Genomic DNA, 25,112 nt, shown 5'->3' on the forward strand with positions numbered 1-25,112 from the left:
ATCAAAGCACTATGGGACTGATAAAGCTGTAACATAGGTGGGCTACTTGCAAAAGCAGCCAGTATTTACCCTGCACATAAGCATTATAAATGTATTTGCTCCCCCCCTTGCATGGCAACATGGTTTGTTCCAGACACAGTTACTTGCTTTATTTTAATTTTTCATCTGTATTTACAAATCAGGCCCTTTGTACAAGAGGGGTTACGTCCCTGATTTCTACATTATTATCATCAGTCTGATTTCCCTGGGAAGTTGTTGAGAATTGTATTTCTCTGATTTCTGGGTACTGACCATGTGGTGCTTCTGCCAGACCCCTTATCACATGATGTGTGACCATCTTGACTGCATATGGCGTCTGACACTCATGGGTAACAGGAGATGTAGCCCCATTCTGGGTAGTGGTTCAGCAACTCAGAAACATGATAGTTGCCAAAATTACTCACCAAAAGGATTCAATGTTCCAATGCAAAAAAAGTTAAAAAGCCACCGAGTACTGCTATCTATACAGTTGTTATATAACAGCAAAGGGTTCCATTATTACTGCAAGAAGTCTGACTGCATACGCTTATAGCTAAAAGTGATCAACGCTCCACTTTCTAATAGCTAATTAAGGAAAACTGTTAATTAATATCATGTTATTTCTCTCCTACAAAGAATTGGTTGAACAACGCATCAAATAAACAAACACTAAGAAATCGGGAATAAAGGACTTCTAGATCTTTGGAAGAACGAGTTGGAAACAAAAAAGGTTTTAAAAAATATTAGAGAGCCTTTATGGCTCACTCGCCACATTACTGGGACATTCCGCCAGCATTGGCTGCATTAGCTAAAGGTCTACAATGGGATTGGAAATAATATGAAATTATTAATTTACTTATTAATTTCCAATTCTAGCGAGCACTTCATTACTCTGTCCTGGATCATCACTGCTCGCAACGTACCAATTTAAAAAAATAAATAAAAGAAAAATATAAAAGAAAAATGACAGTTCCAAAAATATAACCCACAGATGCGGGCTATTTGGAAAAAAAAATTGATAATGAAATAATAGCAATATTTTGTTAAAGCTGAACACCAAAAAAAAGGGGAGCTGATACACATTTTAACGCCACCGCACATGTTTGTGAAGGGACACACTCAAAAACAACAAACAAGCAATAACAAAGCTTGATCATTTCATACATAATGCCGTTTCAAGGCCCTGCTTTCAAAAAACAGGCAGAACAGTGCCGGCGAACATCTTGGGAAATGGGGAAAAAAGTAAAATAAAATAAAAAAAAAAAACTTTTTTTCTTTTCTTTCACTCACTCATTTAATCCTCCCTAAATCAATGTAGGGTTTGTAAAATGGTGTTAAGGTGATATATGGAAACAGAAGCCTTTACGTGTTAAGGGGTTAAAAAATGTTCCTTTTATATTGAGGAGTTAAGTGCCAGTGTGCAAGACAACATTGAAGGAACACGTGGTATCACATCATACAAATGAACTGTTCCACATATAAAGACTACTTTCATTTAGCCAACGGAAAATAGGGGGAAAAAAAAAACATAAAAAAAAAAACATTAAAAAAAAAAGATTTTATTTTCAGGTGTAGCAGTTTCAAATATCTGAATCTAATTAGGATAAAAATGTTTTTCAAAACAGCCTGATGGAGGAGGTACAGAAAGCTTGTAAACTACAGAAAAAAATTGCTAAATCTTGGCAGTGGAATCATTCATTTCAGCCCTGGAACTTTGAGATAAACAATAAAACGAGATAAAATAATCCTTGTATGCGATGTCTGTAATGTATAACTTTTAGTACAGTCATGAGAATGCGTGATGCCAGTCACAATGTTTGACATATTGCTGCCAGTTTGGATGCACTGTTTGAACTGAGGCAGTTCGTTACCCATATACAACATCACAGGTCAGAGAAGATACAGTTAAAGCACAATAACTGTAATGGCGATGTGCATTATATACCAACGGGTTAACCCTTTCGCTGGATGAAATCCCCCAAAATATTCGTCAGTACTCTTCATCAATGGATGTCTTGTGTCCAAAGGCGATCTCATTTCCACTGACCAAAAATTGCATGCAATGTTGATACATCGCTCGTCAACAATATTCACATTAGGAAATGGCTTTAAATCAAGACACCAAGCACCGTCCACGCATTTCCAGAAAAGGCGCGCAGGCCCAATATTGGGGCGCAATGAAATTTGCCGTGCTATTTAACCCTTAATAAATAAATACAGAATATTTCCAGAGTTTGGATTAAGTTTAGATACTGTTGAAAACATTTGATATATTTAGGAAAATATAGAAATCCTTGGCCAATATATTTTCCCGTAGAGGCAAACTCAGAGACTATTCCGAAAAGCAAATATTCGGTTTATATAAATAATATTTCCAAATATAAATTTTCCAACAACCTTGTTCTATATATTTATTTAAAATAATAATAAAAAAAAATCAAATGATATCTGTACCGGCTTTTCTTATTGGGTCAGGAAAAGCTGCAAGTGTTTGAATTTTTTGTTTTACCCCCATAAAAAAAAAAATACATTATAACCAACATTTAAGGCCTGGGTGGGGTACAAAGGTTGGTCTAGTATCTACAATTACTAACGTATATGAGATAATTTGTGATCGATGTTTATAACAATATATATATATATATATATATATATATTGATATATTGTAACAGTTATATGTATAGTATGCTTAGCTGAAGAGGTATGGGGCCCTGGGTTATCGTCAATGCTGGCATAGAAAAAGTACAATCTGAATGTAATGCCAGAATATCATTTTCACCAACGCTATGACCAGGCCAAAACTGGCAGTTACAGTAGGGCTGGTTCTCAGGATAGTTCAAAGGGACATTCTAAATATATCAAGGAACCCTGATCCTTCTAGAATTGTGTTGTTGCGCAGTAAACAAAGGGTTTACTTAAACAACTTTAATGATCTTCGAGAAAGTGTAAACAACAGGTCACATTTTTTTTTTTTATTCAAATGTCTTACCATAGTTAATAATTGCATTCTGTCACAAGATTATACAGACGGGATAATTTGGTACACAGGTAGTTTATTTTAGGCATAAAAAAAAATAAAATAAAAAAAAAATAAAAAAAATTGCACATCCTGGCAAAAAGCAACACAAACTGCAAAGTAAGTTGCTTGTAACCCTTTACAACAACCAGACAGCAAATTGCTGTGTGTTCCTCTATTTACAGACATAATTCAGGGTGAGCACAGTACATCAGGCATCAAATGGTCACGTTACATTTCCTTGTAAATTGAAAATCCAGTTGTTGTTTCACTTGTGATTGAAATTGCCATAGGCTGTACTTTTCCACTATACTCAAATGTCCAGTCTATATTTACATAATATATATTACGCTCCAACAGTTACCGGGACAATGTGTGGCACTGACATTACCAAATATCTAGGCTTAAACAACTTAATATATATATATATATATATTTTTTTTTTAAATGAGACAATAAAATAATCAAGTAGCATATTAATGAACATAAAAAAGATCAGTGACTGTGATACAAATTATAATTATGCTCAGTCCTATTGCTGTCATTTTTCTGCCTTATAACATCTCACAGCAAAACAGAATTGGGACGAGTGTACCTGTTGGATATAAAGTAATTTGCATTCCCTAAAAGTGTCCTGGAACTAGCAAGCAATGGGTTATTGCAAGGATTTGAGCTGGACCTGGTATTGCATTACTTCAAAATCCCCTCTGCCTTGGTAGGAAAAGGCCTAGAGACCAACACACACACAGACCTACACACACACACACACACACACACAGACCTACACACACACACACACACACACACACACAAATAAACAAAACAGTGACACTAGCTGATGCGTAAAGAAATTGCTTTCAACAAGGAACCCATCATCCCTAATTTTAAAAGACAATCCTTCCCTTATAAAGGGTCTGGGATTTTCCTAAACACTTTATGTAACAGTTCCCTCGCTGTCAGCATTCTCGTCTATGGCAAAGCAACAGTTTCACTCCTGGAGAGGATCTGAGATGAACAGGGGAAGATAATGCACAAATTGCTGGTTGCCAGCAGATCTGTTTCCCCATGCTGCAAAACTGCCGAAAAAGCCTTCCAAACAATGACCCAGGGCCCCCACAGCCTGGACAGAATATGCTGTGGTTCCCCACATAGTCCTCAAAAACACAGATCTGATTTTTATTCTTTTAATTCTGTATCATTACTATAATCCCCCCCTTCCCCAATACAAAATGGCTCTACTTATTAAATATGCCGATGACAGGGACAATGACACACACCCCCTTCTCCTATCCATAGACAGACACACCTAACACTTTCCCAAGACTACCTGTTACAAAGTTTCATTGCAGCCTTCACAAGGACGGTGTGCACAGAAAACACAAAGCTCACAAAAAGCTGAAAGTTGCAATACACAATATTAAATCCTCTTAATTCTGCCGTCCGTTTTCAAAATAAACACAGCTCGGAGAAAATCTGGGGGTGGGAGGAATGTAGTCCCAGCTTCGGTCCAAAATAAATACACACACCAAAAATGAAAATATAGAAATAAAAACCAAAGTTCACCGTACGACAACCTGCTCCGGCGTTTATTTATTGTCTTTGATATAGGTTTTATTTTTGCAAACATTCGGTGAACTTTGATACAGAAAGGACAAACATCACTTAGTGTCGGAGGAACACGATGAAGCTCAGGACAGTTTATAAATATCAGCAAAAACAGCCCCCACGCACCAATGAGAAGGCATATAATATATATTATTTGGCACAACAAGCTTCAATAAACAGACATCGGAAACCGACAGTGATATAAAGACACGATAGTTTAAGACGAGTGAGTGATATTGATTTGATTAGAAAAGCCTCAAACAGAGGAAACAAGATAAAAAATGTGGGCCCCCCCCCAACATAAAAAGTCATCTCGTCGCCACATGCAGTCACACCCATAAACACCGAAATAACTCTGACAGGGATTAAATAAAATTGCATATTTGCGGTAGGCCCATCAGAGCAAGTCAGAGTAGTATCAGAACTGCGAGTTCTATTTTTGGGGGGAAATCAAAACACAAAATAATAAATGTCAATAATAATGAAAAATAAAAAATAAACTGGAATTATTTTAAAAAAAAATTATAATTTTTTTTTTTTTTAATTTATCACTTAAAGTTAAGAGGCCTACCTTGTCCCCCAGAGCTGAGTTTGTCTTCTCATAATCGAAGTCTCCCTGGAACTAGAGTGTGAGTGGTAATGACTGGCAGCCTAATGAGTGCATTTTTCCTTTGCTTGATGTTGTGTATATACACACACACTGCAACCTACCTTACAAACCACAGAGACGAGAGTGGGAAAGGGAAAGAGAGAGAGAGAGGGAGAGAGAGAGAGAGGAAGAGAGAGAGAGGGAGAAAGCGAGCAAGAGTATGTGTGTAGATAGAGGGAGAAAGACACAGACAATGCCCTCCTACCAGACAGCAGACAGCCCTCCTTCCTCTATCTACCAAGCAAAATACTAACTCAGCTACTGCAGCAACAGGTTCACCACTGCTGGACTAACACGCTGGGAGAGGCACCAGCCAAAACGGACTAGGAAGCAAACAGTTAGAGAGCAGGCAGCCCCACCTTCCCTCTCCAGCTCCTGCATTGTTTTTCAGCACTGATTATATATTAATGGAACACGTTTTGTCAGAGGTTGTACAGCCGATTCAGTCACCAAAAAAAAAAAAAAAAAATGGAGAAATGCATAATTGCTTTCCTAATAATTATTTAAAGCTGCACGGTCATGCGGGCTCCCCGTACACAAACAGATAGCGGCGAGGGAGCTGTACAATACTCATGGGCCATTTTAGAGATACTTTTTATTTTTTTTATTTTTATTTCACATCTGTGTATTAAAACAAATAAAAAATAAAAAAATATTCCTAAAAACCCGGAGTGTGGTACATGCCGGGTATCAGGGAGTGCCTGCTCGTACAGTTAGAATAATAGGCAGCACTTATGTTGCAACAGGTGCAATGCATATAGTACATAGTGTTACAAGGACAGAAATAAATGATACACGGAACCTTTGCCCAATTAAACTCCGGCCAAGGTTATTCTGAATGGGAGGCTGGATACATTTACACCTCAAGCTTTTAAGGGAGGAAGCACGAAATAACATCCTTGCTGCAGAGAATTTGCAGACGGCCTTGGTGAATAATGCTCAACTTTATGTGAAACTTGTCCTGTTGCGGCGTAACGCTCCGGCAACACCGGTGGAACGCCAACATGTGTGCAGATAAATAAATTGACATATATAAGAAAAATGAATAAGCCACATGTTGAATTTATTTTCACACTAGCACACAAGGGGTTACACACCAAAGTATTTGCATGGAACAACTTCTTTTCCTCTCATCGCCTATATGCAATTCTCAGAGGATGTGTCTTAAATGCATTTATTCAGTGAGACACAAACAAGAAGTAATGTAAGTACATACACATCTGTAAGACTACTCCGGCACTAAACACAAGATAATAAATACGTCTGCAATTACTGTATACCGTACATCAATCCATCAATTTACAGTTACAGTAGTAATCCTTGTAAACCGCAATACTCAGCGGATATCAGTGCGCTAATGCTGGAACAGGTGCCAAATACAAATGCAAAATACGTCCTGGAAATAACGGCAAAAAAATGGCAAATTCTATGTATATAAAGATACAATAAACAGCGACCCCACACTAAGGTATAATAATGCCAAACAGACAGGAAGGTGGCAAAGCCTCCAGCGTCTTGCAGCCGGGAGAATTATACCTTAGACATATTTATAAAGAGGCACTGCACTTAATCACAGCAATCAAAATTGAGTTATGCTTAATTACTGCATACGGCTATTTATTTTCATAACTGCATTAGCAAATCTACTTTTCCTTACTACGGCTTCTCTTGTCTAACACACAAGGGTCTAACATACAGGTGAATATTATTATATGCTTTGTGGCCAATGACAGCTACACCAGATACATGTTATTTCAGTATAAATGGCAATATGAAACAGGCTAATATTCAATATATGTATATATATATATATATATATATATATATATATATATACACACACACACACACATACAGTACATACACACACATACACATACATACATACATATACAGTATATAAAACTATTAGTAATAAATGGTAAGAGATCTTACTAATAACTCTTCCCTTGACATATTTGCATAAATCTGAATTCATGTTCAAACCCAATAAGTAGCAGATGTTTAAAAAAAAAAAAAAAAACAGTCATAAAAACTGCTGAACCCAAATAAATATAGCTGGAAGTAGAATATTCCCAGTATGTATGTAGCTGTAAGCAGACTGCGCCCAACACACCCAACCCTAGGTTTGCAATTAGCACCCAATGTAATCATCCAGAGAGAAAAACACATATACAGTCCAATACACATATTTACATGGTAACAGTGTTCCACACGCAACCAACTGGAAATGTCCAACTGGCAGTGCAGAGCTGCACCCAACATACCCAACTGACAGTGCAGAGCTGCACCCAACATACCCAACTGACAGTGCAGAGCTGCACCCAACATACCCAACTGACAGTGCAGAGCTGCACCCAACATACCCAACTGACAGTGCAGAGCTGCACCCAACATACCCAACTGACAGTGCAGAGCTGCCCCCAACATACCCAACTGACAGTGCAGAGCTGCCCCCAACATACCCAACTGACAGTGCAGAGCTGCACCCAACATACTCAACTGACAGTGCAGAGCTGCACCCAACATACCCAACTGACAGTGCAGAGCTACACCCAACATACCCAACTGACAGTGCAGAGCTGCACCCAACATACCCAACTGACAGTGCAGAGCTGCACCCAACATACCCAACTGACAGTGCAGAGCTGCACCCAACATACCCAACTGACAGTGCAGAGCTGCACCCAATATAACCAACTGACATTGCAGAGCTGCACCCAACATACCCAACTGACAGTGCAGAGCTGCACCCAACATACCCAACTGACAGTGCAGAGCTACACCCAACATAACCAACTGACAGTGCAGAGCTGCACCCAACATACCCAACTGACAGTGCAGAGCTGCACCCAACATGCCCAAATGACAGTGCAGAGATGCACCCAACATGCCCAACTGACAGTGCAGAGCTGCACCCAACATACCCAACTGACAGTGCAGAGCTGCCCCCAACATACCCAACTGACAGTGCAGAGCTGCACCCAACATGCCCAACTGATAGTGCAGAGCTGCACCCAACATACCCAACTGACAGTGCAGAGCTGCAACCAACATACCCAACTGACAGTGCAGAGCTGCACCCAACATACTCAACTGACAGTGCAGAGCTGCACCCAACATACCCAACTGACAGTGCAGAGCTGCACCCAACATACCCAACTGACAGTGCAGAGCTGCACCCAACATACCCAACTGACAGTGCAGAGCTACACCCAACATACCCAACTGACAGTGCAGAGCTGCACCCAACATACCCAACTGACAGTGCAGAGCTGCACCCAACATACCCAACTGACAGTGCAGAGCTGCACCCAACATACCCATTCATATAAGAGGGGAGCTACTACCAACATTTCCAATTGACAGGGCAGAGCGGCACCCAACATAACCAACTGACTGTGCAGAGCTACACCCAACATACTCAACTGACAGTGCAGAGCTGCACCCAACATACCCAACTGACAGTGCAGAGCTGCACCCAACATGCCCAACTGACAGTGCAGAGCTGCACCCAACATACCCAACTGACAGTGCAGAGCTGCACCCAACATGCCCATTCATATAAGAGGGGAGCTACTACCAACATTTCCAATTGACAATGCAGAACTGCCCTCAACATGCCCAACTGACAATGCAGAACTGCCCCCAACATGCCCAATTGTACAAGAGGGGATATACTACCAACATGTTCAACTGACAGTGCAGAGCTATACCCAACATGCCCAACTGACAGTGCAGAGCTGTACCCAACATACCCAACTGACAGTGCAGAGCTATACCCAACATGCCCAATTGTACAAGAGGTAAGAGGTTGCCAAATGTAATTAATAAGAATTACCAGCTGGAAATGGAATTTTGCACCCAACGAAAGTAGGTGGAAATCTGATAACATCTCTCTGACTTGGAAGTTTAGAACTGCTCCTAGCCGGAAATGGAAATCTGTACCATACACCCCCATTAGAAGTGGAAAACTGCTACTAACTGACAACTGGAAGTGGGATCACAATTAACTTTAAGAAGAAATACTGTATGAACTCAACACACCTAATTGGAAGTGGAAGTCTGAAACAAACAAAGTGGAGTGGAAATGGAGTTCTACACCCAACAAAAGCAACTGTTAAGAAGATATTCCCAACTGGAAGTAGAAATCTTCATACAATTGGAAGTTAAATTTGCACCCCATATGCCCGAATAGAAGTGAGAGTCTACAGCCAAAAAGAGTAGCTTGAAGTGGGAGTCTGCACCAACAAACCCAGCTAGAAGTGGGATTCTGCACCCAGCATGCCCCCGTTGGAAGTGGGAGTCTGCACCCAACATACCCAGCTGGAAGTGGGAACCTGCACCCAACATGCCCAGCGGAAAGTAGGAGCCTGCAACCAACATGCCCAGGGGGAAGTGGGAGCCTGCACCCAACATGCCCAGCAAGGAGTCGGAGCCTACACAAAACATGCCCAGCTGGAATTGGGAGTCTGCACCCAACATGCCCAGCTGGGAGTGGGAGCCTGCACTCAACATGCCCAGTTGGAAGTGGTAGTCTGCACCCAACATGAACAGCAGGAAGTGGGAATATGCACCCAACATGTCCAGCTGGAAGTGGGAGCCTGCACCTAATATGCCTAGCTGGGAGTGGGAGCATTCACCTAATATGCCCAGCTGGAAGTGGGAGCCTGCACCTAATATGCCCAGCTGGGAGTGGGAGCCTGCACCTGATATGCCCAGCTGGAAGTGGTAATCTGCACCAACATGCACAGCTGGAAGTGAAGTGGAACTCAAACTGCCAAACTGGAAATGGAAGGTGCAGATCTACACAAGAAGATATACAGTACATACAGTATAGGCCCTTATTCAGATCTGATCGCAGTACAAATTTGGGTACTTGTGTATTATCACGGCGCCCCCGATATTAAGTCGCACAAGTTTTAATCGCATCGTATGCCATATACCGGGTGCACAACGATGCGATTTAAAATTGTATAAGCCCTAATGTGTGCTTACAATGTTAAATGCACCCCCACACCACCCCCAGTATGAACGCCAACCCGAAGCGTGGTGAGCGCAGCGAGGCCGTGAGGGGCGGCGGTACGCGTCCTCCGACCTTTTCATACCCCCACTATCCAGGTCGGAGGACGCGTACTGCCGCCCCTCGCGGCCTCACTGCGCTCGCCACGCTTCAGGTTGGCGTTCATACTGCGGGTGGCGTGGGGGTGCATTTAACATTGTAAGTCCCCATTAGGGCACTTATACAATTTAAAATCGCATCGCATTGTATGGCATTGTTTGCCATATACAATGCTATACAATTTTAGGTACTTATGTAATATCTGGGCTCCCGTTTTTCTTATGAGACCGCGTCCGCTCGCCACACTTTGGGCACGGTGGCTCGCTGCGCTCGCCACACTATATAAAATCAACTCCATGCGTAGTTGGATAGTAGGGGTATGAAAAAATGGGGTGCATTTAACATGGGAGCCCAGATAATACATAAGTACCCAATTTTAATATTGTATGACATCGGGGGAAATCTCGCGATGGGCGCCGTGATACTACACAAGTACCCAAATTTGTCCTCAAAATGGGCAAAACCATGCTGCACTGTAGGGGGGCCGATATAACGTGCAGAGAGAGTTGCTCCTGGAGAGGAGACTATAAAAGTAGGTAAGCCTGCATATAATGGACACCTGGAAAAAATAAAAGTTCACCGAAATGCCTAAATAAATAAAACACTTCCCAGAGCAAACACAGACTGAGGAGATTGCCCAAGAAAGGAAATAGAGTTACAAGGATGGCAGAAACCTGTTGAACAACCTGTAACAAAGTCAGGAAATAAGATGGAAGTCTGCAGAGTTCATTTAGACCTACAGAACTGGAAACATAATGCTGTACAGCAGGGTCCTGTAGGACAAGCCATTTATGCAACACCTACAGTACTGTATGTCACCGGACGGCCAGTGACTGGCGGCAGCTGCGGTTACTCACCGCTCAGCCGCCATCATTCCTGGCGGCCTGCAGGGGTCAGGCGGCAGCAGGGGACAGCTGGGTCCTGCCCAGCAGCAGCAGTGGCACCCGCGGTGCTGCGCCTGTCCCAATGACTGGGCACCGCCATCTTGGATTAGTCATGTGATTTGGCAGAGAGGCGGATGTTAAGCCCTCTGTCAATCACAACTGCCGTATTGCAGCCTGGCTGGGCTGATAAATCCCAGCAGGCTGCAGGGTCCTGTGCTGCTGCAACTTCTAAGTTGCAAGCACTAGCTTGAAGTGCAGCCTGTGCTCTGATACCTGTCCCTGTGCTACCTGTAAAAGCCTTTTTGTACTTTTTGGTTATCCTGCATTAGCATCCCAGTTCTTTACTAACCTAGTTGGTCCCTTACGTTATCCTGCCTGTTTGTTCCTGATCCAGCTGAAGCCAGTTAGGCCATTTGTGTTTCGTTATTTCCTCCGGAAGTGTTCCACGCCAAGGCGGCCATTTGAGTTACCCCGTTGTTCTGTTCATCATTGTGAGGCCAAGTCGGCCATTCAAGTTCTGTTCCAGTTGCAAGTTTATGCCAAGTCGGTTATTTGAGTTCCAGCACTATCTCCTCAGTTCCAGTGTCTTGACCTACATTCCACTCCAGAGAACCCCTGACTCATCGTGAGTACTTCTGAGGGACCGCGACCTGCTGTCCGGACGCAGCAAAGTCCAAACTCCCTTGTGGGGGTCACTGGTGAAGGTCGCTGGGCAGTTAGATTCCACACCCTCGTTAAGCAGTCCCGTCAAACTCACAGTCAAGTCCCTACAAGCGTAGGTCCTATATCTTGTCTGCAAAACTACAAGCACCGCCAGCGCAGCTCGTTCTGGTCCTGAGACCTGACATGGATCCAAAAACACCACAGTCCATGACAGTTTACACCAGCCACATGGAATCCGCTTCAGGCTCAAATTTCGGAGCGGAGCTGCTTCAGAGGATAGCCGCTGGGTTGGAGGGCCTGGAGGTCTCCCAGAGGCAACTCGCTCAAGGTCTTCAAGACATTTCCCAGCTGCAAGATCTACTGCAAGCTTCCTTGTCCAAAACTCCATCGCCTCCCTGTTCCTCTCCAGAAATGGTCAGGACCCAGGCCAGCACGGGAGCCTCTCCTGGCCAGTTACACCTTCCTACACCAAACAAATTTGATGGCTCTCCAAAGTATTGCCGTGGGTTCCTGAATCAATGCGATGTTCATTTTACCCTCCAACCCAGTCTATTTCCTACCAACAAGACGCGGGTCGCTTACATTGTATACCTGCTCACAGGGGCAGCATTAGACTGGGTATCTCCATTGTGGGAAAGAGATTACCCTCTTCTGTCCGACTACTCAGGCTTCATCGCCCAGTTTAGGAGGATCTTTGATGAACCCAGGCGCTTGTCCTATACTTCGTATTCGCCAGGGAACCCGCTCCATGGCCCAATATGTGGTTCAGTTTCAGACCCTGGCTTCAGAGGTGAAGTGGAACCAGGAGGCACTTCTATCCGCATTTTGGAGTGGTCTCTCAGAACGAATCAAGGACGATCTGGCAACCCGGGATCTTCCGGAAGATCTGGAGGAGCTCATTTCACTGTGTAACAAGGTAGACCTTCGCTACCGGGAGGGGCAGGCTGAGAAGGCCAGAGGAGATCATATTCAGGGTTTTCCACTACCTCGGGCATCCACTCCCCCATCCGTTCCTATGGATGAACCTATGCAAATCAATAGAGCGCACCTTACCACTGAGGGGCGACAGCGACGCAGCTGGGAGAATCTCTGCCTATACTGTGGAGAGCCGGGCCATTTAACTGCAAAATGTTCACGGCGTCCGGGAAACCCTGTGTCCTAATGGGGTCCGGAGAGGACCGGTTAGGACAGGTCCACACCTCTCCGACAAATTCAGATTCCCTGTTAAGCATACAGCTTCATACAGCCAAGGACACCCTCTCCGTCTCCGCCTTACTTGATTCCAGTGCTGCCGGGAACTTCATTTCCGCGAACCTGATCCAGCAATATAAGATTCCGGTCAAGTCTCTAGAGGCCACAGTTCACCTATCCGCTGTGTATGGCAGCTATATACCCAATGGAGTAATTACCCATATTACCGAGCATCTGAGCATGGACATTGGGATCCTACATCATGACAAACTGGAATTTCTGGTTATTCCGCAAGCTTCCTCTCCGGTGGTGCTGGGTTTCCCGTGGCTGCAGAAGCACAGTCCCGAGATTGAGTGGTCTACGATGCAAATTCTGTCCAGGAGTCCATCTTGTTTCCACTACTATATATCCAATAAGTCCAATAATTGATCCAATAAGCTATTTTAATCTAAATAAGTCTGGACATTGGAGTTTACCATTTACAAAGAGCTGCTGCTATTAATTGGATGGGACTTTATAATATTACCTCGCTATCCCATAACTTAATGCTGGATATCTTAGTGTCAAATTGTTTTTAACTGTATTTTGTGTGTATGGTATATTTTTGCATTTATTAAATTGTTTTTTATTATTATTACTATTTATTTTTATATCTAATAAAGTGTTAAATCAACACAGTGCGCTCTCTATATTCCCAATTTATTCTGTCCTATTGAATTTATTTTCATATGGGAGCAGCCCTAACTAATTATATTTAGCTGTGGCCTTAAAGTGACCATTACCTATTTTGCGCCCGATTTACTTTCTGTAGAAGTATCCCCGTCCAATTGTTTCCACTACTGCCTGTCTAAAGTGGCTCCGATGTGTACTGCGGAGGTCACCAACCCCCTGTCCATTCCCGAACCCTATCTCCAGTATGCGGATGTAGTAAGCAAGAAGGCCGCAGATCTTCTTCCGCGGCATCGGGAATGGAATTGCCCCATAGACTTCATTCTGGGAAAATTGCCGCCCCGTGGTCGCAACTATCCGTTATCCTTACTGGAGAAAAAGGCAATGTCTGAATATATTGCTGAAAACCTTCAGAAGGGATTCTTCCAGCCCTCGACCTCGCCTGCCGGAGCGGGCTTTTTCTTCGTCAAGTAGAAGGATGGTTCTTTACGTCCGTGTATTGATTATCGTGGACTCAATGAGGTCACGATTAAGAATCAATATCCCTTACCGCTCATTTCTGAACTTTTTGACCGGATCAAGGGGGCCATCATCTTCTCCAAAGTAGATCTGCGAGGGGCGTATAAACTGATCCGAATACGCCAGGGAGACGAATGGAGGACGGCCTTCAACACCAGGGATGGGCATTACGAGTACTGGGTGATGCCATTTGGATTAAGCAATGTTCCAGCTGTCTACCAGAATTATGTAAATTAAATCTTTCGGGATCTGCTCTGCTCCTCTGTCGTTGTCTATTTGGATGATATGCTGATATTCTCAAAGGATCTAAAATCTCATAAAGACCAGGTTAAGGAGTTTCTACGTCGACTTCGTAAGAACCACCTTTATTGCAAGCTCGAAAACTGCATATTCGAACAGTCTTCTGTCCCTTTTTTGGGGTATATTGTATCCGGGGCAGGGTTGCAAATGGACCCAAGAAGGTCAGTGCGATATTAAATTGGACCATGCCCACCACCCTGTGGGCTGTGCAACGATTTTTAGGCTTCGCCAACTACTATCGCAAGTTTATTCGGGGATTCTCAGCGGTTGTGGCACCCATCACTGCTCTCACAAAGAAAGGAACGGATCCTGCCCAATGGTCTGAAGAAGCTATTTCCGCCTTTCACCAATTAAAACAATCCTTTATTTCAGCTCCGGTGCCTCACCAACCTGACGTTACAGGGGAAATTTACTAAAGGAAATTTGTAAAAAATAGGTGCATTTGTATCCAGAAATACACTTATTTTTGACATTTACTATCCCGAAAATACGGCAATTCATATTCGTATTGATGTGCTATCAATACGAATACGAATTGCCGTATTTTTGGGATAGTAAATCTCAAAAATACAGTATGTTACTGTACTCATCCTTGCTGGCGGGTCGCCAGAACGTACGCGCTGGCGACCCGCCAGCAGCCTTGCCAGCGAGGAGACTGAGACGCACGTGCGTCTCACGCGCACGCGTGTCTCAGTCTCCGTCACTAGCGCGACGGAAACCCTGTCCGTCTCCGCCTCAGGGAGACGGACAGGGTTAGGGGGGGTTAGGGGGGGTGCGGGCAGGCGGCGGGGACCCCGGGTTACCGCCGGCAAGCCGGCGGGGACCCGGGGGAACGGATCGAAGCGCCGTCGGAAGGGGATGCGCGCGCCTCTCGTGCGCGCGCGTCCCCTTCTCACCATCGCCATGGCGCTGGCGGGGGATGGCGGCTGGCGACGCCAGCGCCATCCCCTGCAAAGATGGGACCTGACCCATCTGTAAGTGTATTTCTGGATACAAATACACCTATTTTTTACAAATTTCCTTTAGTAAATTTCCCCCTACACGTCTGTTCATCTTGGAGGTGGACACTTCAGCTGAAGCTGTGGGGGCCATTCTCTCTCAGCGGGGTGAGGATGGGAAGCTCCATCCCTGTGGCTTCTTCATTAAGAAATTCCTGCCCGCAGAGCGAAACTACACCATCGGAGAGCAAGAACTCCTGACAATTAAATTGGCCCTAGAGGAATGGCGGTACATCTGCAGATATATGCAACCAAGATCTCTGTATTATCTGATTATTATATGTATATTTCTCATTCAGTGTGCAATTGGGATACAAACTGTTTTTTTTCCTAACCAGATTTACCCCTCCCTGTTGGCACCTGAATGACAGACCTCTGATTGAGCAGCTTGCCAATAAAAGTGTTGTGCAGTTGAGAGAGGCACAGATGGGTCAGCATTAGGAGGGATTGCTGACACCTGAGTGCCATTGGAGAAGCCAGGGGTATCTCCAGGTAAGCTGGCTCTCAGATGTTGTAAGCCATTATCATGTGGCCTTACACTGGGCTATTAGGCCCATAAATTTGTTATTGTGCATGGGATGGGTTTGGGAGTGTGATTCCCTCTTTGTTGGTATGGCTGGTCTGCTCCAGGTTGACACACCCTAACACTTTATTAACATTTATGTTTTTCCCTATCACATTGTATGTATTATTTTAACCACACCTTCACCTCCTTACATAGCACTTATGTGCTTCTTATTTAACACCTACTAACTTTCATTTGTGTGCTGCCCTGGAGTAGTCGGCCTGTGCCGGCATATTGGGGGCCCACTCCCCAGACCCATACCCAGTGTTAGGGACCCCCAGTGACAGAGATGCCTTGACGTACGGCCTGGGGGCTTAACCCTATATCTGCAGATATATGCAACCAAGATCTCTGTATTATCTGATTATTATATGTATATTTCTCATTCAGTGTGCAATAGGGATACAAACTGTTTTTTTTCCTAACCAGATTTACCCCTCCCTGTTGGCACCTGAATGACAGACCTCTGATTGAGCAGCTTGCCAATAAAAGTGTGGTGCCCAATATCCTGTCACAGTATTTACCGACCACAATAATCTGCTGTACCTTCGTACTGCCAAGTGCTTGAATCCTCGGCTGGCTCGCTGGGCCCTCTTTTTCACCCGATTCCAGTTTAAATGGTCTTTTCACTCCGGATGACAGAATACAAAAGCAGATGCTCTGTCTCAGTCCCTGTCTTCCTCTGAAGAGCGGGAACTTCCACAACTAGTCTTGGATCCTGTCGTCTTCGCCTCAATGTGCATCCAGACCCTTCCACCGGGGAAGATTTTTGTACCCTCCTCATTGAGAGGGAAGCTCATGCAATGGGCTCACCAATCTAAGTTCATTGGGCATCCGGGTACACAGAAAACCTTAGAATTTCTGCAACTATCTTATTGGTGGCCCTCAATGAGGACGGACATTCAAGCCTTTGTGTCTTCCTGCTCCATCTGCACCCAGCACAAGAGCTCTCATCGGCTCCTGGCTGGGAAACTTCAGCCCCTGGCTATTCCAGCTCGACCCTGGTCACATTTGGCCATGGACTTTATCACCGACTTACCTGAATGTAACGGGTACACCACATTTAGGTCATAATTGATCGGTTCTCTAAAATGGCTCATTTTGAGCCTCTCAAAGGCTTACCCTGTGCTCCCACTCTGGCCCAGTTATCAATTTCCCATGTCTTCCGACTGCATGGTCTACCTGAGGAGATCATCTGCAACCGCGGGGATTTTGGAGGGCGATGTGCTTGGCTCTTCAAGTCCGATTCAAATTCTCAACAGCCTACCACCCTCAAACCAATGGCCAAACCGAAAGAGTTAATCAGGACCTCGAAACCTTCCTATGGTTATACCTCTCATCTTCACAAGACAACTGGTCTGAACTGCTCCCTTGGGCCGAATTTGCCCCTAATAACACCTATCACAGTTCCAGCCAAAACACCCCTTTCTTTACAGTCTACAGAATGCATCCTCGGGTTCCAGAGTTTCCCAAGCTACCGATTAGTAACATTCCAGCTGCCAACTCCTCGTTACAGATCTTCGCCAGTATTTGGAAGACATTTCAAGCTGCTCTTCGGAGAGCCTCCATCAGATACAAAAAATATGCAGATCGCCGTAGATCGGCAGCTCCAAGATACCAGGTGGGCTATAGAGTATGGCTATCCACACGAAATCTACGCCTTAAGGTACATTCTATGAAAATGGCACCTCGGTTTATCGGTCCCTACTCTGTGATCGAGGTAACCAATCCAGCAGCTGTCCCTTTAAAATCTGGATGCCCGTCGATCTCGGGGAAAGCTCCAGCTCCTGGTTGATTGGAAGGGTTACGGTCCTGAGGAGAGGATCTGGGTACACGCATCCGCCGTTCATGCTCCTGAGCTTATTAAACGGTATTTTCACAAAAATCCATCTAAGTGTCCGGAGGCCACTTTTAAAGGAGGGGGTACTGTCAGAGGCCAGCCAGTGACTGGCGGCAGCCGCGGCTACTCACCGCTCCGCCGGCATCGTTCCTGGCTGCCTGCAGAGGTCCAGTTGGTCGGGCAGCAGGGGTCAGGCGGCGGCAGGGGACAGCTGGGTCCTGCACAGCAGCAGCAGCACCCGTGGTGCGGCGTCCGTTCCGGTGACTGGGCGCCGCCATCTTGGATTAGTCATGTGACTTGGCAGAGGGGCGGATGTAAGTCCTCTGTCAATCACAACTGCCCTATTGCAGCCTAGAAGGGCTGATAAATCCCAGCAGGCTGCAGGGTCCTGTGCTGGTGCAACTTAGAAGCACTAGCTTGGAGTGCAGCCTGTGCTCTGATATCTGTCCCTGTGCTACCTATAAAAGCCTTTTGTACTTTTTGGTTATCCAGCACTAGCATTCCGGTTCTTTACTAACCTAGTTGGTCCGTTACGTTATGCTGCCTGTTTGTTCCTGATCCAGCTGAAGTCAGTTAGGCCATTTGTGTTTCGTTATTTCCTCCGGAAGTGTTCCACACCGAGGCGGCCATTTGAGTTACCCCGTTGTTCTGTTCATCATTGTGAGTTTAAGTCGGCCATTTAAGTTTATGCCAAGTCGGTTGAGTTCCAGCACTATCTCCTCAGTTCCAGTGTCTCGACCTACATTCCGCTCCAGAGAACTCCTCACTCATGGTGAGTACTTCTGACGAGGGGTTGCGACCTGCTGTCCAGACGCACTGAAGTCCAAACTCCCTTGCGGGGGTCACTGGCGAAGACCACCGGGAAGTTAGATTCCGCGCCCTCGTTAAGGAGTCCCGTCAAACTCACGGTCAGGTCTATACATGCATAGGTCCTATATCTTGCCTGCAAAACTACAAGCACAGACAGCGCAGCTTGTTCCGGTCCTGCGACCTGACACGGATCCTCAAACACCACAGTCCGTGACACTGTAGCACACTGTATGTTCTCTTACACTATGCGATTTGGGCCTGATTTCACCTGATTGCGGCGGATCGGAACAAGAAATCGGGTGAAATCGGCCCAATGCGTCTGATGTCCGACCGGATGCGCATTCCCCTGCGCATCAGACTTGGAGGTCATACATGCTAATCTCCCTGTTGGCCCTCGTCCCGGCGGCACAGAGCGGGGATTGCATGCTACACATCGCAGAAGGGCAGCCTGTGATGTATTGTGTGTGATCCGTCTCACACGCATGCATGTTCCTGTCACTTGGGGGCTGGGCGGCAGGACCCTGCCTGTCTTCGCTTCAGGGAGACGGGCAGGGTTAGGGGGGGGGGGGGGTTTGGGGGTGGAGGTGGGGACCGGTGATGGCGGCGGAGGAGGTGGCGGACGGCGGCGGGGAGCTCCGTCAGAACGGGGTGCACGAGTGTCTCGTGCGCGCGCCCCCTTCCAACGGCTGGCGACGATGGAATCGCCAGCCCCTGAAAGGAAGAGTCCGTCTCCCTCTATATGTAGCGATAACATAACCATAATAATCAAATTAAAAGTATAAAAATATATATCAATATATAATATACATAGATGCACATATGGAGGAAGGTTCAGGGGAAATTTAAGGAAAAATGACTTCCCAGAAAGGGTATTGGATGAGTGGAATAGCCACCCATCAGAGGCGAGAGAGGCTAAGACAGTAGAGCAGGTTATACATGCATAGACATATCCTTACAATAGAACTAATGGTTACAAAACTTGGTCCTCGGGACCCCACACAGTGCATGTTTTGCCGGTCTCCTCACAGAATCAAGTGAAATAAATTAGCTCCACCTGTGGATCTTTTAAAATGTGTCAGGAGAAAATGAGTGCACCTGCCGGGTGACCAGGAAATGTGAGCAGTGTGGGGTCCTAAGGACCGAGTTTGAGAACCATTGGCCTAAAAGGATAAATAAGGAGCAGACTAGATGGGCCAAGTAGTTCATATCTGCCATCAAATTCTATGTTTCTAATGAGCAAATAGTAAGCGGAGCTCCACCTAATGAAGACCCCTCGTCATCTGTGACCCGTTCCTTCCATTGACCTTAGTGCCTAACTTCCAGCTGCCAATGTGCGACCCCGCACAGATACACCCACTTCTTGCCTACACAGTTGGTATGCATTAGTGCCATGTACGAACAGGTGAAAGTACAGATACAGAACTAACAACACCCGTTGTCCCCATGTATAAAATGACCTGGATTTGACATACAGTATGATTTTAACAACAAGGAGATAACCAGCTTCTCCACTTGGCGTATTAAATATGTCTGAATCTGGGGTGGAAGTGCAAGTGAGTCATGGTAATGGGAAAAAACATGTTTGATACGTTAAAAACGTGGTGGATGGGTTATATGGGTTATAGTACAGTTCCAACAAATTATGCACGATGATCGCCTGTCTCATTGCAGATACACTGTTTGGATTGGTTGGGCCGCATTACCTGCAGCCAGAGGGGTACGATTTACATTCTATTTAGTATCATAACCTGGATCGCAGAATGATGAATTCACGGGAAGTAGCATAAATATGCTCCATTGTTTAATTGTAAACTCCTTTAACACAAGTCCTCTTCCTGTCACAGAACCGGGGGAGATTTAGGAAACAAAAAAAATATTGTTTTATTCTACTGACAATTAAGTGTTTGATTATTTTTTGCTGATGCCCCTACAATGTAATGTGGGACTGCTTGCACGCCTGCTATTACTGAACACAGATCTACCTGCTTCACTAACTACTGTAGGTGAACGCACACAGATCTACCTGCTTCACTAACTAGTGCAGGTGACCGCACACAGATCTACCTGCTTCACTAACTACTGTAGGTGACCACATGCAGATCTACCTGCTTCACTAACTAGTGCAGGTGACCGCACACAGATCTACCTGCTTCACTAACTACTGTAGGTGACCACATGCAGATCTACCTGGTTCACTAACTACTGTAGGTGACCACACGCACATCTACCTGGTTCAAACTACTGTAGGTGACTGCACACAGATCGAATTGCTTCACTAACTACTGTAGGTGACCACACACAGATCTACCTGCTTCACTAACTACTGCAGGTGACCGCACACAGAACTACCTGCTCCATTAACTACTGCAGGTGACCGCACACAGATCTACCTGCTCCCCTAACTACTGCAAGGTGATCGCACACAGATCTACCGGCTTCACTAACTACTGTAGGTGACCGCACACAGAACTACCTGCTCCACTAACTACTGCAGGTGACCGCACATAGATCTTCTTGCTTCACTAACTACTGCAAGGTGATCACACACAGATCTACCGGCTTCACTAACTACTGTAGGTGACCGCACATAGATCTACTTGCTTCACTAACTACTGTAGGTGACCGTAAACAGATCTACCTGCTTCGCTCACTACTGTAGGTGACTGTACACAGATCTACCTGCTTCACTAAGTAGTGTAGGTGACCGCACACAGATCTACCTGCTTCACTAAGTAGTGTAGGTGACCGCACACAGATCTACCTGGTTCACTAACTACTATAGGTGACCACACGCACATCTACCTGGTTCAAACTACTGTAGGTGACTGCACACAGATCGAATTGCTTCACTAACTACTGTAGGTGACCACACACAGATCTACCTGCTTCACTAACTACTGCAGGTGAGCACACACAGAACTACCTGCTCCACTAACTACTGCAGGTGACCGCACACAGATCTACCTGTTCCCCTAACTACTGCAGATGACCGCACACAGATCTAACTGCTTCACTAACTAGTGTAAGTCCTTGCACACAGATCTACCTGCTTCACTAACTACTGCAAGTGACCGCACACAGATCTACCTGCTTCACTAACTACTGTAAGTGACCACACACAGATCTATTTGCTTCACTTACTACTGTAGGTGACCGCACACAGATCTACCTGCTTCACTAACTAATGCAGGTGACCGCACACAGATCTACCTGCTTCACTAACTACTGTAAGTGACCACACACAGATCTACTTGCTTCACTAACTACTGCAGGTGAGCACACACAGAACTACCTGCTGCACTAACTACTGCAGGTGACCGCACACAGATCTACCTGCTCCCCTAACTACTGCAGATGACCGCACACAGATCTAACTGCTTCACTAACTAGTGTAAGTCCTTGCACACAGATCTACCTGCTTCACTAACTACTGCAAGTGACCGCACACAGATCTACTTGCTTCACTAACTACTGTAGGTGACCGCACACAGATCTACCTGCTTCACTAAGTAGTGTAGGTGACCGCACACAGATCTACTTGCTTCACTAACTACTGTAGGTGACCGCACACAGATCTACCGGCTTCACTAAGTAGTGTAGGTGACCGCACACAGATCTACTTGCTTCACTAACTACTGCAGGTGACTGCACACAGATCTACCTGCTTCACTAAGTACTGTAGGTGACCACACACAGATTTACTTGCTTCACTAACTACTGTAGGTGACCGCACACAGATCTACCTGCTTCACTAAGTAGTGTAGGTGACCGCACACAGATCTACCTGCTTCACTAACTACTGTAAGTGACCACACACAGATCTACTTGCTTCACTAACTACTGTAGGTGACCGCACACAGATCTACCTGCTTCACTAACTAATGCAGGTGACCGCACACAGATCTACCTGCTTCACTAACTACTGTAAGTGACCACACACAGATCTACTTGCTTCACTAACTACTGTAGGTGACCGCACACAGATATACCTGCTTCACTAACTAATGAAGGTGACCGCACACAGATCTACCTGCTTCACTAAGTACTGTAGGTGACCGCACACAGATCTACCTGATCTGCGATTGTGAACTTCATGAAAGCCATTCAGTCCTGGGGTTCGAACATGCGCAATCTGCGAACATCGGGAACAGGGACGAATTCGGACCATAACAAACGGGTCTGAATCTTCCCATAGCCGTCAAGGCCAAGCTCATATAATATAAATATACTAGGTGATTCATCGCGCCCTACGGGCGCTCTTCACACCATCGTAAGGGGCTGCACCCCCTTAATTTGTGAACATTTGTATATGAGAAAGATGGTTAGAATTGTATGAAAGATGCCCTGTATTGCAACTTGAGTTATAGGTGAAATGTGTTAAATAGAGAGCATATGATTTGGAAGGGGGTGTGTATTGTTTTGTTTAATTAAAAAGCGGTTACAGAGTAAGATGTACATTGATAGTGTGGATGGTACAGTGACATTTGTGGGTGGGGGGGGGGCTGTGTGTGCATGTTGTTTAGGTGTGTGTGTGTGCAATAGTATAGTAGGGTGTTTTTGAGTCAGCGGCTCCCCACTGGCGGAGGTCACGACACAGGAAAACAGGAGGCTGGGTAGTGATAGGGGTGTGTGAGCATAAGGGGGACTAAAGAGGAGGGTGGGAGATACTGTGCAGTTTCTGCCAGTGGGTGAGGGTCCAGCGTGGCAGTACAGGAGTACAGGACGGTGGCCCTGAGTCAGTGTCTCCTGCTACTGGGTGGGAGTTAGGGTGCATGAGAGCAGGAGGCTGGGCTATGAGACATGATAGGGGCATGTGGGCAAAACAGCGTCAGCGACTCCCCAGTGCTGGAAGTTACGATTCAGGAGAGCAGGAAGCTGGGTAGTGATATGGGTGTGTGAGTATACGGGGGACTAAAGAGGGGCTTAGGGGTGCCGTGAATTGCGGGAGGGGCGCAGGGGGGGGGCCGTGAATCAAGGGAGGGAGGGGGCGCCGGTGTCCGCGAATCGCGGGAGAGGGCGGGGGTCCGCAAAGCGTGGGAGGGTGCGTGAATCGCGCAAGGGGGGTTGCGAATTGCGGGAGGGGGGGTGAAGTGAATCGTGGGAGGGGGCGTGAATCGCGGGAGGGGGGGGCACAGGGCGTGATTAATCACCTAGTTGTTATATATTCTTGTAGCAGAATGGTAGGATGTTGCTGTCATTTAGAATGCCTTTACATAAACAGTAATAGTAGCAGTAAAAGATCTGACTTAAAACACCTACAGTAAAACAGAACAGGTGTTACATATTATACAAAGAATTGGTTGATGATGTCTAGGTTGACGTGCACATAGTTGTCACTGGAAAAAAATTGCCACAAGAAAAAAATCAACACAGAAAGGTTGAATCACGGGAGGAGGGGTCGTGGGTGGATGCCGTGAATTGCGGGAGGGGGGGGTCGCGGGGGGTTGCAGTGAATCGTGGAAGGGTGGGTCACGGGGGCGGGGGGTTGCCGCAATGACAGGAGGGGGGGGTCAGGGGGGGGGAAACGCAGTAGGGGAGGTCGCGGGGGGTACCGTGAACCGCGGGGGGGGCCCAGGGGGTTGGAGCGAATCGTGGGAGGGGGGGTCGCGGGGTGCCGTGAATCGCAGGAGGGGGGGGGGTGTCACGGGGTGGGGCCGCGAATCGCGGGAGTTGCGGGGGGTGTGCTGCGAATTGCGGGAGGGGGGTCGCGGGGGGGGTGCCGGGAATCGCCACAAGAAAAATTCAACACAGAAAGGTCAACACATGTAAAAGGGTCCCGACAGTCATTAAACCGACGTCGGGATCCCGACTGTTAAAACACAGACGGCCGAGTTCCCGACGGCCGGTGGCTATTTTCCCTGTGCCCGCAAGGGGCCTTGTTGCGCTGGCCACGCTGTCTGAGACCAGGCAGTCGGGATCCCGATGTCGGGATAATGACTGTCTGGATCCCTACTGTCGGTGATTCATACCACACCCCTCTGCAGAACCTACACAGCCAGAGCCTGTATTATCCAGTACTGTCACAGGGAAGGAGCATCGGAACACTTCGTATGGATTACAGCAACAATGCAAACATTCACCTCCGTGTGTACAGATGATATTCAATCTGATATCACAGGTAAACATGATAATGATAATTCTAACAGCGAAGTTATGGAACAGCCATTTACAGGGAGATTCTGGAGGAGATGTACTAAACCACACAGAGTGATACATTGATGGGAGATAAAGTACCAGCCAACCGGCTCCTAACTGCCATATT

At 45.9% G+C, this 25,112-nt stretch overlaps 1 protein-coding gene across 6 annotated transcripts in view; it reads right to left on the reverse strand.

The window, feature by feature from the left end:
- Positions 1-25,112, reverse strand: part of ZBTB20 (zinc finger and BTB domain containing 20) — a 759,091-nt gene that overhangs the window by 694,348 nt on the left and 39,631 nt on the right. For 2 of the 6 annotated variants that reach the window (XM_083171552.1, XM_083171554.1), the window contains exon 1: positions 5,212-5,653. The exons of the other annotated variants lie outside the window; for them this stretch is intronic. The gene's annotated coding sequence lies outside the window, so the exon portion shown is untranslated. Of the gene's footprint in view, positions 1-5,211; positions 5,654-25,112 lie in introns of those variants that run through there. 6 annotated transcript variants of the gene reach the window in all.

This window comes from Crinia signifera, chromosome 2, assembly GCF_055691185.1.
Source record: "Crinia signifera chromosome 2, ASM5569118v1, whole genome shotgun sequence".
NCBI lineage: Eukaryota > Metazoa > Chordata > Amphibia > Anura > Myobatrachidae > Crinia > Crinia signifera.